At 39.6% G+C, this 16980-nt stretch overlaps 2 long non-coding RNA genes across 3 annotated transcripts in view; one reads left to right on the plus strand and one right to left on the minus strand.

The window, feature by feature from the left end:
• LOC140685701 (uncharacterized) overlaps positions 1 to 7423 on the plus strand; it is a 72694-nt gene extending 65271 nt beyond the window's left edge. Inside the window, exon 3 of the long non-coding RNA XR_012059046.1 lies at positions 7339 to 7423. This is a non-coding gene — a long non-coding RNA (uncharacterized lncRNA). The remainder of the gene's footprint in view (positions 1 to 7338) is intronic.
• Positions 1 to 16980, minus strand: part of LOC116279438 (uncharacterized) — a 178606-nt gene that overhangs the window by 54850 nt on the left and 106776 nt on the right. The gene's annotated exons all lie outside the window — the stretch shown is intronic.

A 16980-nucleotide genomic window follows, 5' to 3' on the forward strand; every position in this document is an offset into this window, starting at 1 on the left:
GAGATCATTATAATGGAAAAGGAAGTAATAAAAGACGACAAATCACTTACAACCCCACCACTCATAATATGTACTTATTCACTCACTCAGCAAGTATCTATTAAGCAGCTATTATGCCCCACGCATGGTTCTAGATTTGGGGACTACAGCACTAAATGAAAGACAAAAATTCATGCCCTCAAAGAACTTACATGTGCACAGCTTTCAATTTTTTTTCTCCTTCCCATTTCTCCTCTGGATACACACCTGATTTGTGTTGCAATAATGTAGCCATACTTTTTATTTCTGCTTCTTTCATTTATTATTAATTTTTAAGTTTCTATGTTACCAATCTTTGTAATTTTAATATCAAAATATTTCTTAGAGTTGCTACACAATAATTTTTTTGCCCAGGCCCCCAGTGTTTGAAATTTAGTACCAGCACCCATCCCCAGCTGCAGTAAGCACCCATGACAGCTACCTTTTTCTCCTAATTTCCTTCATATAAATACATCATGATGGGATTACTGTGTCAAAGTATAAGAACTCTATTAGAGCATTTTGGTAAAAGTAAGAAAAAAGTCCAACTCATCATTCTCTGGTAGACTATCTTGACATAGTTTGAAGACACTATATAATTTAGTAAAGGTGTGAGACATACATAGAATGCTGTAGGAATGCAAACTATATTCAGTTAAAAGGAGGAAGAAATAGAGAGATTTTAGCTACACAGCTCTTTAAAAAAAGATGAGATTTCCAAAGTAAAGGGTGTATGGCCCAGCGCAGCAAAAGATCATCAGAATGGGCAGAGTGGGTTGAGGTTACGTACAGGCCACAAATGTGGAGAGAATAAATTTGAACATGATCTAATAGATGGTGGAGAGTCACTGTCTGCTTCAGCAGGGGAATGGCTCAAAAAAGCAGTGCTATATAATCTGTAAAAGCAATACTGTCTTGCTCAAGGGAAGGCAAGGAACCTGGATACCACATTTCATTTTACTGATCTTTTACATTTGTTACTACAACCAAAAGCTTCCTCTCGCTGTTCTGTAGGGCATGAGAAATATAGAAGACCTAAAGCAGGATCAAGTCCAGTGTGCTGGTGGTGAATATCCTAAATGGGACCTGCTGGGTCAGAACAGCTTGCTTGACCCTCCAATGATGAACAAGCAGAATCAACAATCCCCAGAAGGTGGCGGGGGTGGGGGAGCAGCTCTTCTGATGGGGAAGTTTTTCCAGCTCCTGGACTATCCGAATGCAGTCCCTCCATTCCAGGTAATTAGGCTTCTACTCATTAAATGAGGCAGCAGTAATAATCCATTGACATTTCAGCTCAAAGGCCAGAGAGTGTAGATGAGGAAATTTTGCTCTCTGTGTATCTTTGTCTTGTCTTCAATCAAAAGTTACTGAAACCGACAAACTGGGTAGCCAGCTGAGGAGTACACTCAGTCCCCTCTGGAACGTGGCATGTGGTTACATCCCATCAGGCCATTTGTTTCCCATGACTGGTGGGGAAAACCAGACTCAGATTTGACCGAAGATGTTTTCAGGACTGGACGGCCTCACTTCATACCTGTTTTTCTCCGACCTAACTGTGGAACAATGCCTGGATTGGTTTCCTCCACCTAGCAGTTGAGTGGTACATGAATGAACCATATCTAAGAGTTGCTCATTAATACTTGGTAATTGTCCATTTGCTTGGTTTACTGGATCTGAACCTTAGTGATCAGAATTCAGTATGGCAGAAAACTGAGTCCCCTCCCCCCCGTCACAGCCAGGGGGCCCTGGGAGGAGAGGAGTAAAGCAGAGGAGGAAGGTGTGTACGCTTCACCATTGGGAAACACGCCAGATGGGTCTTTTTTACTCTTAGTTACTGAAAGGTCTCCTGCCAGTTGTAAGAACATTTTTCAAAGCGATAAACTATGATAAAGAGGTGAGTAAAGATGTTACTGTTTTGTCCAATGTTCCATTTTCAAAGCCTGGTGTAACTAGCACATAGGACACGTTCATACATATTTGATGAATAAATGAAGGGAAAATGGTTCTTCCTCCAGGGATTTCATAGTGAAAGTAGGAGACAGAACCCCACAAGAGAACTGTGGAATAGAGGTCTTCTGTAGCCTGTTACTCCATTAGGGGTCAACTCTTAGGAATATTTAGTCTGCGTGAATCCATCTGCTGTGCCATTTTCCAGAACGGACACCTGAGTGTCCATAGGATACCTTGAGAAACTCTGTGGTTAGTTTCTAAGTCTGTGGCTATCTCTGTGCAGGTGTTGGGAGAGTAGGATAGATTTGGAAACAAAAAACAAATAGAAGATCAAATACTACTCTCTAGTTTGAGAAATGATACCTATAACTTGTAAATAATGAGAGAAAAAGAACACAAATGCAAAAATTCCCCAACTGAAACCTTCTGTTATTAACTGATTGTCCTGAAACACATGGTCAGAGCTTGGGAATAAGCATCAAACTTACGGGATATAAAGTTAGTTGCAGCCTCAGAAGCTCTCCTTTTTCAAAATGATCTTGCAAGTATAGCTCACTACTAATGATATCCTAGGTACCCAAACCAGATGGCATAAGACTTGCTACCTTAAATATGCAGCCCACATGTCCACTGAACTGTGTAAGGGGCTAACTGGGAACATTAGATAACCACCCAGGCAACATAAACAACCCTGAAGTCATGGAAAACTGTACAAAAATATACAGCTTTCTAAAGATTTTAAATGTTTAAAGCCCCTGAAGACATAAAACATATGCAAAATAAATATGAGGAATGTTAAACTGGAAATGGATTAACATACTATACTGTAGCCGCAGCAAATGAACCCCTTGGTATCAGAATAACTGAGAGTCAGGGTAGGATTTATAATCGACGGCAACTAATACACAGAGCTATAAAGGCTGGTCTAGCACAAGGAGTTCAGCACAGCTGTGCAGAAGCCTTCTTGTGGAGGCTTATGCATTTTTCTGCTTTATTTTAGGACCGGAGAGTATGTAGATAGGTGAATCAGAGATCTGTATAGTTCTATTTCTATCTGATACCACAGCTTGCATTAGAACATGAAACATTAAAAAAGGCAGTTTGCAATTTGCATCCTTACTGTTCAACACTTTTTAAAAACTTTTGCAAGACACCACTCCATGTTCATTGCATCTTCCCTTACCAGTTAGTAGTAACTCAACAAATGTTTCTTGAATGAATGAATTAATGCCGTAACTAAGAGAAAAATGCTGTGCTAGGCTTTGAATGTGTGAAATGACTTGAGAGAGACTCTATGCCTGGTTGAAGCTCACAGTCTTTTGGAAAGTCACTTCAGAGTAGTGATGCAGGAAAATGTTAGTTTGTTTATTAGGTAACGGCAAATCCTTAGTGTGGTTGTTGTGGACACAGCATGCAAGAAATGTAGAAAATTAAGCTGGAAAAATAATTGGACATTTTCCTGTTACTAGGAGATCAATGGGGAAAAAATTTGAGTTTTGCCCTGGGATGTGTGAAATGAGAAATGATGAGGTTACATTTTTAAATGATGACCTTGAAAGCCACAGAGGATGGGTTGGAAGAGGAAAGGACTGAAGAGGCAATTAGGGAAGATTCTGAAGTCTTCTACGGATACTCAGAGTTTCAGACTAAGGCTGCGAAAGTGGGAACAGAGAAAAGGGAACTATTTGAGAGGCATTTTTCAGGCAAAATTGACAACAATCTTAATAATTCACTGTGGAATCAGTAAATGAGATGCGTAAGGATAATGACTAAAGATACAAGAGTTGATGAGGTTATAAATAAAACTGTGAAGTGAAGAAAAAAAGGGCAAGGATGAACTTCAAGAAAGCCCAGTGTTTAAGACACCAACAAGAGAAAAAGGAGCCACTGAAGAATCTAGAAAAAAACTATGAGTGATTCTGTGCTTCATTACAGGTAAACACAGTGAAAGCAAGTACAAAAAATTAAGTTCAAGAATTGCTTATTATTTAAAACTGGAAGAGATCTTCCAAAGCATCTCATCTAATTCTGTAGCTTTCAAATGAGAAAGACAACATGCCCAATGTACTTGCCTATTTAGGGGCAGAGCTGAGATGTAAATCCAGTGTTTTGACTTCACAGCCAATTTTCTTTCCATTATATCTACCTCTTTTTAAAATTTTTATTTTTGTAAAATTTTAGACGTTATGTTACACTTACAGTTACCACAAAATATTGGCTATTTTCCTTATGTTGTGCTACATGGTTGGGCCTTTATTACACCCAGTAGTTCCTGCCCCCCACTACCTCACCCCTATACTGCCCCTCCACTAGTGGCAACTACTGGTTTGTTCTCTGTATCTGTGAGTCTGCTTCTGCTATGTTTACTAGTTTGTTGTACTTTCTAGATCCCACATACAAGTGATATCATATGGTGTTTAACATCCTGACTTATCTCACTTAGCATAATACCCTCCAAGTCCACCCATGATGCTGCGAATGGCATCGCAGCAAAATTTTGTTGTTCTTCTATGGCTAAGTAGTAATCCATTGAATGTATGTGTATATATGAGATTTATATATATATATACACACACACACATATACATACAAATAAAATATGTGTATATATAATCTTTATCCATTTATCTGTTGATGGCCATTTAAGTTGTCTCTATGCCTTGGCTACTATAAATAGTGCTGCTGTGAACACTGAAGTGCATATATCTTTCTTGATTTAGTGTTTCTGGATTTTTTTGTGGTGTCCCATAGGTTTTGGATCATCATGTTTCCATTTTCATTTATCTCTACCTATTTTTTGATTTCCCCTTTAATTTCAGGGATCCACTCGTTGTTTAGAAACATTGTTTATTCCCCACGTGTTCGTGTCTTCTGCAGTTGATTTCTAGTCTCATAGCATTGTAGTGGGAAAAGATGCTTGATATGATTCTGGTTCTCTTAAATTTACTGTGGCTTGTTTTGTGGCCTGGCATGTGTATTCTGGAGAGTGGTCCATGTACACTTGAAAAGAATATATATTCTTTTTCTGCTGCATTTGGATAGAATGCTCTGTATATATGCCAATTAAAATCTGGTATAGGTGTTAAAGTCCTTACTGAATTTCTGTCTGGATGATCTGTCCATTGACATAAGTAGGATGTTAAAGTCTCCTACTAGTATTGTTTAACTGTCAAATTCTCCTTTTATGTCTATTAATATTTGCCTTGTATATTGAGGTGCTCCAGTGCATGCATGTGTGTGTGTGTGTATATAAAATTGTTATATCTTCTTGGACTGATCCCTTGATGGCTACATAGCATCCTTCTTTGTCTCCTGTAAACTTCTTTAAAGTCTATTTTGTCTGATGTAAGTAATGCTACTCTGACTTTCTTTTGATTTCCATTTCCCTGGAATACTTTTTTCCATCTTAATCTTTATACATTAATGTTGACTTGCTATCAGATCTTTTTCTCTCGTGCCTTATTTATATCTTCTGGAAGTTGACTTTTAATTAATATCAGTTTTTCTTGCTATATTCCATTCAGCCTTGATCTAGGGTTAAGGAATCATAGTTCAAGATACGACAGACATGTTCCTGATGATCTCTACAGCTTAGTTCCCTATCTGTACAGTTAATGATTGGTCTAAATGGCTTTTACTATCCATTTTTATCTCTGGGATCTTAGCTATCCAGTGATACGCTGATTAGCAACCGTCACTAGGTGTGTCCTTATCTGTATGAAGACAGACTAGTGGCAATAGTCCACTGAAGAGTGAAAAGCAATTCCAAGACCCTTACAGCTCTGGACCATAATGTGGACCTTAGAAATACTGATTCTTAGACTGTAAGGAACAGTCCGTGGCTTTTGCTGGAGGTAGTCATTCCTTCTCACATGATCCTGACAGTAGACATAACTTATTTTGCCATATCGGCTATTTTCCTGTTTTTATGACTTTGGGGGAAAATTACTATGTTAGGCTTCCTGTATATTCTTAAAGTTTTGTGATAAAGCTCAGAGCTGTAACACTACCCCAATTTCTTAATCATGACTTTTGTTATTTAAAAAGAGCTTGCATTTTGCAGTGATATTACACACTGCTGATCTTCCTTGAAAGGGAAAGAATTTGGCCCATCTGTGTCTGACAGACTGATTTGTCAAAGAACATAGCAAATGTTTTTTGCCTACCTTCGCAATCCACCTAGGCTGTCTCTAAATGTCCCTTCCAGCCCATGGCACACTGGAGAAAAGCAGATTTTTAAAAATCCCTAGAAGGACTGCCTAGTAAAGAGGGCTTTTAAAAGATATTTTGACATTTTCTGGGATGAATGTTTTGGTAGAACAAACTGAGAAAATGCTCAGGAAAGGATATGGAAAGTTTCAGCTATTGGTATGTGAACTGCCAGTAACTAACTTTTTTCTCTTAATAAAATTATACATGATATAGGGAAAATAACACCTCTGATACAGTCAAAATATAACACATTTTTGACAATATCATAATCTCCAATTTCTGAGGTCCTAAATTGAACATATAAACCTGAACCTAGGGAGTATCAGTTCCAGTTCCAGTAACAATGGTTGAAGTAGACTAGATAAATGGACCTTTGCATTTTCCAGAGCCCAGCTCAGGATTCCCACCTTCTGAGACATTTTCCCCTTTAATATGTCTTGCTGTATATTCCCACAGCACTTTCCTATTTCCTTAGGTTCCTTTACTGATACTTAACCTACAGTCCACAGACCTTTGGCATCAGCATATATATATAGGATAACCAAGTGAAAAGGCAGTTTCTTTCCCTAGAGAGTTTTAAAAACAGAATGAGTACTTATCTTTCCAGAATTATTTAGATACCTTACCTGAAGGCTAGCCAAACTATTTGACCTTCAGCAGTTTACTCCAAAATTCAAAGTTTGTGACTGCCTCTTACTCTATTGTTATTTCATTTAAAAGGCAGCTTAAAATGTCCCTTAAAAACACATGTCATATAGGTAAAGGTTTTTGTTTGAGGCCCTGGAGAACAGATTGAAAGATGAAGTCTTCTGCAACACGAGAGAGTCAAGGCAAGTGTGGCTGAAGCACGAGGGCACGGCGGTGTCTCTCTCAGGCCTAACCTGATGAATGGTAATGAGCACCTGCTACTCACCAGTGTAACAGGAACCTACTTGTAGCGATTACAGCCTGGAAGGACTCAGTGTGTGCCGGGAGGTGGGGGGTTCCCATGCCCGCACTATGAGCAGTCACCCACACATGCACGTGCACACATGTAGCTAAACCCTAAATAACAATACTCAGGTGCAGGGTCAAACCGCTTACAGCTAAATTTACCAGAGAATTCTGCTGCTGCAGTGACTTCCTCCCTGAGAACGCCTTGTCACCTTTACTTCGCAGGCAGCACTTCTCCAGCCAATTCTAGATGTAGCCCCCAGCAGAAAGTGCCCACTGCAAGCTGATGTTTTCTGGCTCAGGCCTCTGCCGTCCAGGTGCTGTGTTCCATGTGTGGCTGCCGGAGTACCAGGAGGTGTGGCTTAAACTACATGTTCTACTGACCAGAGTGGTTCCCTGGCATCCAGATCTCCCTTTGTCTTGCTGCAGCATCTGAGGGGAAGCCATGGCGCGCAATGCTTGACGTAAGCCAGCTGCCTTGAGAGAGAGGTGATTATCTTGGCGGGAGCTAAGCAGCTACAGGTGTTACACCTGCGGCACAGTGAGCGGCTGGCTCCATAACTGCTGTTTACTGTCTCCTTGAAACAGGTCATTTGGTGCTTGAGTCAATGGAAACGAGGTCTTCGGCCTTAATTTCCCTTCCATAAGAAGCAAGCAAAATACAAACCCAGCAGAATGAACACACGACCCCCTGGCTTGCCCATTCAGAGAAGAGGTTTATACATGAAAACTTGGCATTAACTTTATAAAAATTCATAATTTGAAAAGCAGAATGCCGTTTAAATTTTCAAAGGTGAAGCATTAGTAGCATTTTAAAATTTGATTTTCTGAAATAGAATACCCATGGCCTTTCCTTTCTCATCATTGCTGCCACCATGGTTTGGTTTTTACTTGTGATTAAATTGATCTGAAAGTTTCTAATAACAAAAGTATTTTGCAGTGGAATGCCACAGGCCTCCATAAACATTGGCTGAATGAGTGAAGAAATCCAGTTTTGCTCACCAATCTATTGAATGCTATTGCACAACTCAAGTTTTCTTGGTTTGCATTTTCCAGAGCCCAGGTCAGGATTCCCACCTTCTGAGACATTTTCCCCTTTAACATGGCTTGCTGTGTATTCCCACAGCACTTTCCTAATTCCTCAGGTTCCTTTATTGCTACTTAACCTATGGTCCACAAACCATCGGCATCAACATCAACTGGGCTGATTAGAAATGCAGGCCCTTGGGACCAGCCCCAACCTCCTGGATCAGAATCCATGTAGCTTTTAAGTCCCCAGAAATGTATCTGTATTACATTTTGAGAAATCATGCTACACACAATTAGTTGCACTGTGAAATGTAAATACATGTCGGCTTCCCTAGGGAATGAAAATTCCTTGAGACCAGGTCTCCGTTCATTTGGAGCTACCAGTCTGGCTGCCTGCTCCTCCCTTTGCTGCTCTTGCAACTCCTTGCAGGGTCAGTCTTGCTGCGGGTAGTGGACCAGATCTTACCCAAATTCATTAAATTTACTACTTCTAGCCCTCCCAGCTTAAAAGTGCAGGTTTTGTCTCTTATTTCTAAAATCAAGTCTCCACTTCCTTTCTCTCAGTTTGGTAACTGGATATTTACACTTGACTCCTGGGCCTAATTCTTTCCCGAAAATGTGGCTAGTGCTCTGGTCCTTCCGAAAAGTAGGCACTGCTTTCTGCTTTGATTACAAAGTGCTGGAGGGCAGGAGTTGGTCTCATTTTGTCCTCTTTTCACAGGGTGAATGGAGTACATAACAGTACCAGAAGGCCATTGATCAATGATTTTTCACAAGCTATACCTTCAGTTAGATGCAGCTGCTGTAAAACTGTGTTATCTTTTTCAGGCCTCTAGCATTCAGTAAATAATTGTTCCAACACATGAAATTTGTCCTACCAACTTGAAAGAATGAGTACCTTTCCCAGGCAAATCTAATCCGGCCAGGTACAGTGTGACTCACCCAAAAGACTTAGCTCCTTATGCTGCTATTGAATGTAGACTCCTTATGGCTGCACTGCAGACTCCCAGTCGTGCACAAACTGGTGTTTGAAGCTCGTCACTGCCATGCTTCTCCTTATTTTGGAAAGGACTTTGCTACCTCTCCTGGCCCTATCTTCACTCTGTTTATAAAAGAAAACTGTGAAAAGACTAGGGGGTAAAAGAGGCAGTATCGCCTTTTGCTCGTTAGCAGTGACATCACACTGCTGAGGGTTTCCATCTGCTTATTTCAGAGCACGTGCTGGCCCTCTATACTGGATTGAGTGGCCCTGTGCAAAAAAAAAAAGTGTTGTCCATTGCAATAAAAGTGATCTGAGTGTGCCTCTCAGTAGCACCAGTGGAGAAAAGGGGTGCCCACAGCAAGAGAGAGAGTAAATGGAGGGAGCGCACAGGCACGATCATGAGAGCGTGCAAGTAAGCATGTGGGTGAGGAGAGCATGTGGCTTTGGGAAACACTGATGGGAATTCTAGCTCTGTGACCTACCCGCTGTGGGAGCTCAAGCGTTAAAAAAATCCCCTGCCTTAGAAACACTTTTACCTAAAATACGGGAACCTCAGGTTCCTGGTCCATATCAAACAGGAATCATACTCCTCCTCCTATTCAGAGGCGCCATGTACTTGCACAGACTGTGCTGTTTACAAGGGACCTGCTGAGGAGTGACTGTGGACTGAAATCTAGCCTTACACTCACCAGGACAGGTAACCAGGCACAGACTTCCTCTGCCTGGAGGAAAAGACAGTTTATCCTCATGATCACAAAGGCACCAGTATAGGCTAGCTGTCAAGGTGGCCTGACTCAGATGATTTCTTATGAGGGTTTAAAAAGATGATATGGAGATTTATGCAAGAGTGTTTGACATTAGCTAAATATTTTGCCACTTTTCCAGTTCTTGTATTGCCTTTCTCTGAATAAACATTTTACTCTTTCTCACCCAAGAACCAACACTGCCTAATGTGCATGGGCCCACATCTTCCCAGCACCGCTCCCAGGGAGGTGATCTCTCTCCCCTCAGTTTCAATGTGACACATCTCTGGAAAGGCATCTGCTAGACCTGTCCAGAGTCACAGGACCAGAAGGTAGAGCATTCTCATGATCGATCCTTGCTGTAACCACGTAAGGAGCAGGGAGGGCTAAAGAACTCAAAGGAGGGGAAACTTCCTGTTCCCCAGAAGATGAGTGGTATGAGAAGGAGACAATTTGACAAGAGAATGCACAGGATTTGAGAACCATTACATCCATATGAATGAATGAAGACAAAGGAAAAATTATAGTACTAATGAGTGTTGCTTTTGATGGGACTCATGGTCCCACTTTTCATATCTAAAAAACGAGATTAAGGAGGGGCCATCACTGAGTGGTCAGGGAGGACGAGTGTGCGTGCTTCTTCTAAGATGAAGAAGAGGCCTTAAAATCCACTCCTCTGATACACCGGCAGTGCCTTGTTTTGGTGCATGTTTTTTCTCCCCCAATGTTTTTACTGTTCTGTTGAATTCATATTGTGTAAAATGAAAAATGCTGACTTACACTGTTGTAAGTATGTGTCAGAAACAGAAGTTACCTGAAAACATTTGAGGTAACTACTAATTGCATTCATTTGCTAATTAGCACTTCCTTTGTCACCAACTGTAACACCAGACTGGGTTTTCCACTGGGAAACAAAACAAAACAAAACAAAACAAAAAGAAAGTAGAATGCTAGTTGCTATGAGGATACTAGGAACAAAGATACATGAAACGTGTGGGTATCATGCTAATATTTGAAGGCAGGGAGGCCAGTGAGGAAACACACATACATATGTCCAAAATAACAGTTACTGCCTTTTCACTTAAACAGTGCTGATTCTATTGACTACAGATCCGCATGGAACAGACAGCTGATAAGAAATCAACTGGTATCTGAACGAAGGCAGTAGAGTGAGCAGAGGAATGGGATGAGGAAGGACTGTGATTACTTTGGAGGTTCTAATCATCAGGACACAGGAAAACCAAGATTTTTAACCACTGTGCTAAGTATGTTTATGCTAAAATGAAAAGCACATGTTTAAAGTGATTAGACATAATAAGGCATTGGTCAAAGAACTGTAGGATTTGCCTTGGAATTTACTGTCACACATGGACACAGTTCCATAAAATGTAGTACAGTAATCCCACCAATTAGAGGCTGGTAAATTTAGATGGGATAAATCTGCTCTTGATCCTTCCATTTTCATATAATCAGCAAGGAGGGCTGAAACATGCAAACAAAACATATGGCTCTTTGCTTTTGAAGAAAGGTCACCTTTAACAGCTGTTTAGAGATATTGCTGTGTGGTTTTTGCTTGTTTTAATATTTCAATCATCTAATTTCTTTTATTCCACTTGTTTTATTATCTTCTCCAATTATTGCTACAGAACAAGGCACCGAGTTTGCTGATTTTCTTCATTTCCTGTCATGAGTGCTATGTAAACCGCCAAACAGGTACGTTGGGGATAGAGAGTTGGGATAGGGGATGTTCTGTACCTTCAAGATCTTACATCCAGAGGGTCAGATAAAGACTCATTATAAGACTGTGCAGTCTTTCTTGTAAGAAGCTATTACAGTGAATATCTGAAGGTTATTGGAAAAGGAAGAAAGAGGCAGGGAAGGAGGGAAGAAACCTATCAGCCCAACTAGGTAAGTCTTAACATCAGGATTGAAGAATAAGAACCTGATCACAGGAATTAAGGCCATGAGGGTGGAACCCCTGTGGAATCTAGGAGGGACATGCTTCTCCAGAGCACACACATCTGCAATGACATGGTATTGTGCACAGCCCAGAAATCACAGATTTTGGCTACCATAGGGCCAAGTCTGTCACTCGGAGGACCTAAACAAGCTTTAGCAACAAACTTTGTTCCTTAATAACTAAAATGTCTTTGCTTCTGAGTGCAGCTGGCATGATACATCAAAAGCCACAATTCATTTCAATAACTTGTTAGAGCAGCTTCCTTACCAGATTGCTTGAGTCCTTTCTCAGATGCTAGAATTAGCCTGCTTTTATCCAGGTACTGGCCTAGTACATGAGGCTTATTTTTGGGCAAGGCTCTTATGAAGCTGGCAAGTTGACCTCCTGTAGGTTAGCTCTGTTGTCAGAGACAGACAGGCCATTTGTGCACGGCCCCTGTGCCAACCTTGCCATTTATCACCCTTTGTCCATGGAGGTGCCCTTAACAATAGTCCTTTTGGCCCATCAAAGGCAGAACACACATAGTGCTGAGTAACTGAATATACATTATTTCTATTCATTAAACCAAATACAGAGTGTTAAAAGGTAAATAACCCAACAAGCAAAAGTCCAAGACCAGATGGCTTCGCTAGTGAATTCTATCAAACATTTAGAGAAGAGTTAACATGTATCCTTCTGAAACTATTCCAGAAAAGTACAGAGGAAGGAACACTGCCAAACTCATTCTATGAGGCCACCATCACCCTGACACCAAAACCAAAGATACCACAAAAGAATTTATCAATCTCAGGCCAATATCACTGATGAACATAGTGATTTGTAGGTGAAAAAATCCCTACAAAGTACTACCAAACTGAATCCAGCAATACATTAAAAGGATTATACTCTTTGATCAAATGAGATTTGTCCCAGTGATGCAAACATTTTTCAATATCTGCAAATCAATCAATGGGATAACACTACATTAATAGTCATCTCAACAGATGCAGAAAAAGAATTTTGATAAAATTCAACATTCATTTTAGGATTAAAAACTCTCCAGAAAGTGAGTATAGAGGGAACATATCTAAACATCATAAAGGCCATTTATGAAAAATTCACTGCTAACATAATATTAATGGTGAAAAGCTGAAAGCATTTCCCCTAAGATCAGGAATAAGACAAGGATTCCCACTCTTGTCACTTGCATTCAACATAGTTTTTGGAAGTCCTAGCCACAGCAATCTAAGAAAAGGAAATAAAAGGAATCCAAATTAGGAAGATGTGAAACTGTCACTTTTTGCAGATGACATGGTAACTATACATAGAAAATCCTAATGATGCTCCCAGAAAACTTTATTAGAGATCATCAGTGATTTGGTAGTTGCAGGATACAGAAATCTGTTGCATTTCTATGCGCTAACAACAAACTATCACAAAGAGAAATTAAGGAAACAATTTCATTTACCATCACATCAAAAAGAAAAAAAAATACCTAGGAATAAACCTGCCCAAGGAGGCAAAAGACCTGTACTCTGAAAACTATGAGACACTGTTGAAAGAAACTGAAGATGACAAAAAGAAATGGAAAGATGTACTATATTCTTGGATTTGGAAGAATTCATTTTAAAATGACCATACTACACAAGGCAACTCACAGATTCAGTGCAATCCCTATCAAATCACCAATTGCATTTTTCACAGAATTGGAAAACATTATTTTTTAACTTTGTATAGAATCACAGAAGACCCCAAATAGCCAAAACAATATTGAAAAAGAAGAATGGAGCAGAAGGAATCATGCTCCCTGACTTCAGACTATACTACAAGGCTACAGTAAGCAAAACCATATGGTACAGGCACAAAAACAGATGTATAGATCAAAAGAACAGGCTAGCAAGTCCAGAAATAAACCTATGCCCTTATGGTCAATTAGTCTACAACAAAGAAGGCAATAATAAATACATGTAAAAATGAAATTAGAACATTCTCTAACACTGTGTACAAAAATAAACTCAAAATGTATTAAAGACCTAACTGTAAGACCAGATACTATAAAACTCTTAGAGGACATCATAGGCAGAACACTCTGTGATGTAAATTGCAGCAATATTTTTTTGGATCTGTCTCCTGGAGTAATGGAAATAAAAGCAAAAATAAATAAAAGGGGTCTAACCAAACTTAAAAGCTTTTACACAGCAAAGGAAACCATAAACAAAAGGCAACCTACCAAATGGGAGAAAATATTTGCAAGTGATGTGACTGGCAAGGGATTAAATTTAAAAAATATATAGACAGCTCATACAGCTCAATATAAAAAAAAAACCAGCAATCAAAAAATTGGTGGAAGCCTAAATAGACATTTCTCCAAAGAAGACATACAGATGGCCAACAGGCACATGAAAAGATGGTCGCTAATCATTAGAGGAATGCAAATCAAAACTACAATGAGGTGTCACCTTACATCAGTCAGAATGGCCATCATCCAGAAGTTTACAAATAATAAATGCTGGAGAGGGTATAGAGAAAAGGGAACCCTCCTACACTGTTGGTGGGAATGTAAATTGGTGCAGCCACTATGGAGAAGAGTCTCGAAATGGACCTAGAGATTATCATACTAAATGAAGTAAGTCAGACAGAGAAAGGCAAGTATCATATGATATCACTTATATGTGGAATCTAAAAAACATGACACAAATGAATTTATTTACCAAACAGAAATAGACTTACAGGCATGAAAACAAACATACAGTTACCAAAAAGGAAAGGGGAGGAGGGATAAATTAGGAATTTGAGATTAACAGATACATATATAAAATAGATAAACAACAAGGTCCTACTGTATAGCACAGGGAACTATATTCAGTATCTTGTAATAACCTATAATAGAAAAGATTCTGGAATATAGTATCTCTCTATATATTGATATATAACTGAATTACTTCACTGAACAGCTGAAACTAACAACACTGCAAATCAAGTATACTTCAATTTTAAAAAGTAAGTAAGACCAACAAGTAAATGAAGACTTGAGATTACACTTTTAAGCTTTACATTTATAAGTGATTTCTACTGCTCTATCAACCATGTTTACCCACTTCCTGGCACAGACCCCTAACTTCAGCCAAATTAGTACATCTATTTTTATATTTTTCCCATCTCATACTTTGTGCATGCCACACTACTCATACAGACTTACCTCTGCACTTTCTCTACCACCGTTGTACTCTTGACAGTCCTTCTAGACCCAGCGAAAATCTCACATTCCCCCAAAGAGTGTGTTTTAATCTTTGTGGTTCTGCAAACATCCTGTTTATATAGTTTGTCAAGTTACACAAAGCACTGCCTTCTTATTTTCCTCCCATTATCCTCCTAAACTGTTGTTTTACTCTTTTGCTGTAACACATACTTTCTCTAGTTGTTGCCCTGATGACATTTTTTGAGGGCGTATATCTTATTTCAAATTTCTGTATGTTCCAATAATGCCAAGCTTGATCAAAACATCAATAAATATTATTAACAGGTATGTTTATATTTTTATCATTTAAATTTTATCTGATGTCTTATCCTTTGATAAGAAGTTCTGGTCAAGTAAAACTGTGAACTGATGATCATCAATTATTGCCATGGTTTCTACAATGTCTGAATAAAATATTATTTTAAGAATTCCAGAGAAAACTATTTTTCTAAATAGTTTTTTACATTGCAGACATTATGTATGCTACATCTTATTTACATATTATACGCATTACAGCGTTCCAATTCCAGATAATATGGAGTTAACCCGAGATGAAGGTAACAGTTTCTCTTAAGTGAACTCAACTATAAAACCTGAACAAAATTCATGGCCCCATTATTTGAGAACTCTGAAAAGTAAATAGCACAGATGGATCAGAGAAGGATAGCAGAATTTGAGTCACCACTGAACCAGCAGTGAGTATCCCACTTTTTTGTGTGTCCCCAGTCTGCAGCCTGGAAGTGGGCATTAGAAAGAGCAGAGAGTGAGACTCCCAGGAGAGCCTGGATGGAGGGTCATGAAAGGAAGCTCTTAAAACTCAGAGAGAGTGGACTAAATCCACCCCTTGGCCTTCTTTCTCTTTTCCCTCTGTTCTTTCACACTCCAGTCACCAGGAAGCGCCATGGTGCAGATGTTGGAGGCAGTGACAGTGGTTGGCGATGACGTGTGCAAGAGCCAAAACTCTGAGGGCAGGAAACATTTATCTCCTTCTGGTGCGGCTGTGGCAACCAGAGGCTGGGGCCAAACCCAATTGCCTTTTTTCACTTTTTCTCTCTCTCTCCAAGACCTCCCACTAATTGGCCCCAGATGTGGTACAAGTCATGAAAGTAGGTGGTCTCTGGCTGAACAATTGAAAAGAGGTGCTTAAGAAAAATACTGGGGTAATGGAAAGTAAGGAGGAAATGACACCATAAAGTGTATGCATCCCTAGGCTCAATCCTCAATCAGTATATACATGGATCTGATCCTAATTAACACACCAAAACCTTGAGAACTTGAACTGCTGTGTACACCTCTGCCCAGATCCCAGAGCGACCTGAGTAGTGCACAAGTGGGACAGACCTGGACAATGCTGCAACATCAGGGAAAACCGAACTGACACTGGAACCACTGGCCACAAAAGGTTGAAACTAAATACAGGCATACCTCATTTTACCTCAGATCACTTTCTTGTACTTCAACACTGTGTTTCCTACAAATCAAAGATTTGTGGCAACCGTGCATCGAGCAATTCTAATGGCGCCGTATTTCCAACAGCATTTGTTCACTTCGTATTTCTGTTACATTTTGGTAATTCTTGCATTATTTCAAACTTTTTTTATTATTAATATATTTGTAATGGTAACTCTGTAATGGTAACATCTTTGATGCTACTACTGTAATTGTTTTGGGGCACCATATAAGATGATGAACTTAACAGATACTGTTCTGACTGCTCCAGTGACCAGCTGATCCCCTGACCTTCTTCTTCTCCTCGGGCCTCTCTGTTCCCTGAGACACAACAATATTGAAATTAAGCCAGTTAATAATCCTACAATGGCTTCTAAGTAACCAAGTGAAGGAAGAGCTGCACGTCTCTCACTTACATCAAAACCTAGAAACAATGAAACTTTGTGAGGAAGGCATGTTGAAAGCCAGATGGGCCAAAGCTACGCCT

Source organism: Vicugna pacos, chromosome 15, assembly GCF_048564905.1.
Source record: "Vicugna pacos chromosome 15, VicPac4, whole genome shotgun sequence".
NCBI classification, from domain to species: domain Eukaryota; kingdom Metazoa; phylum Chordata; class Mammalia; order Artiodactyla; family Camelidae; genus Vicugna; species Vicugna pacos.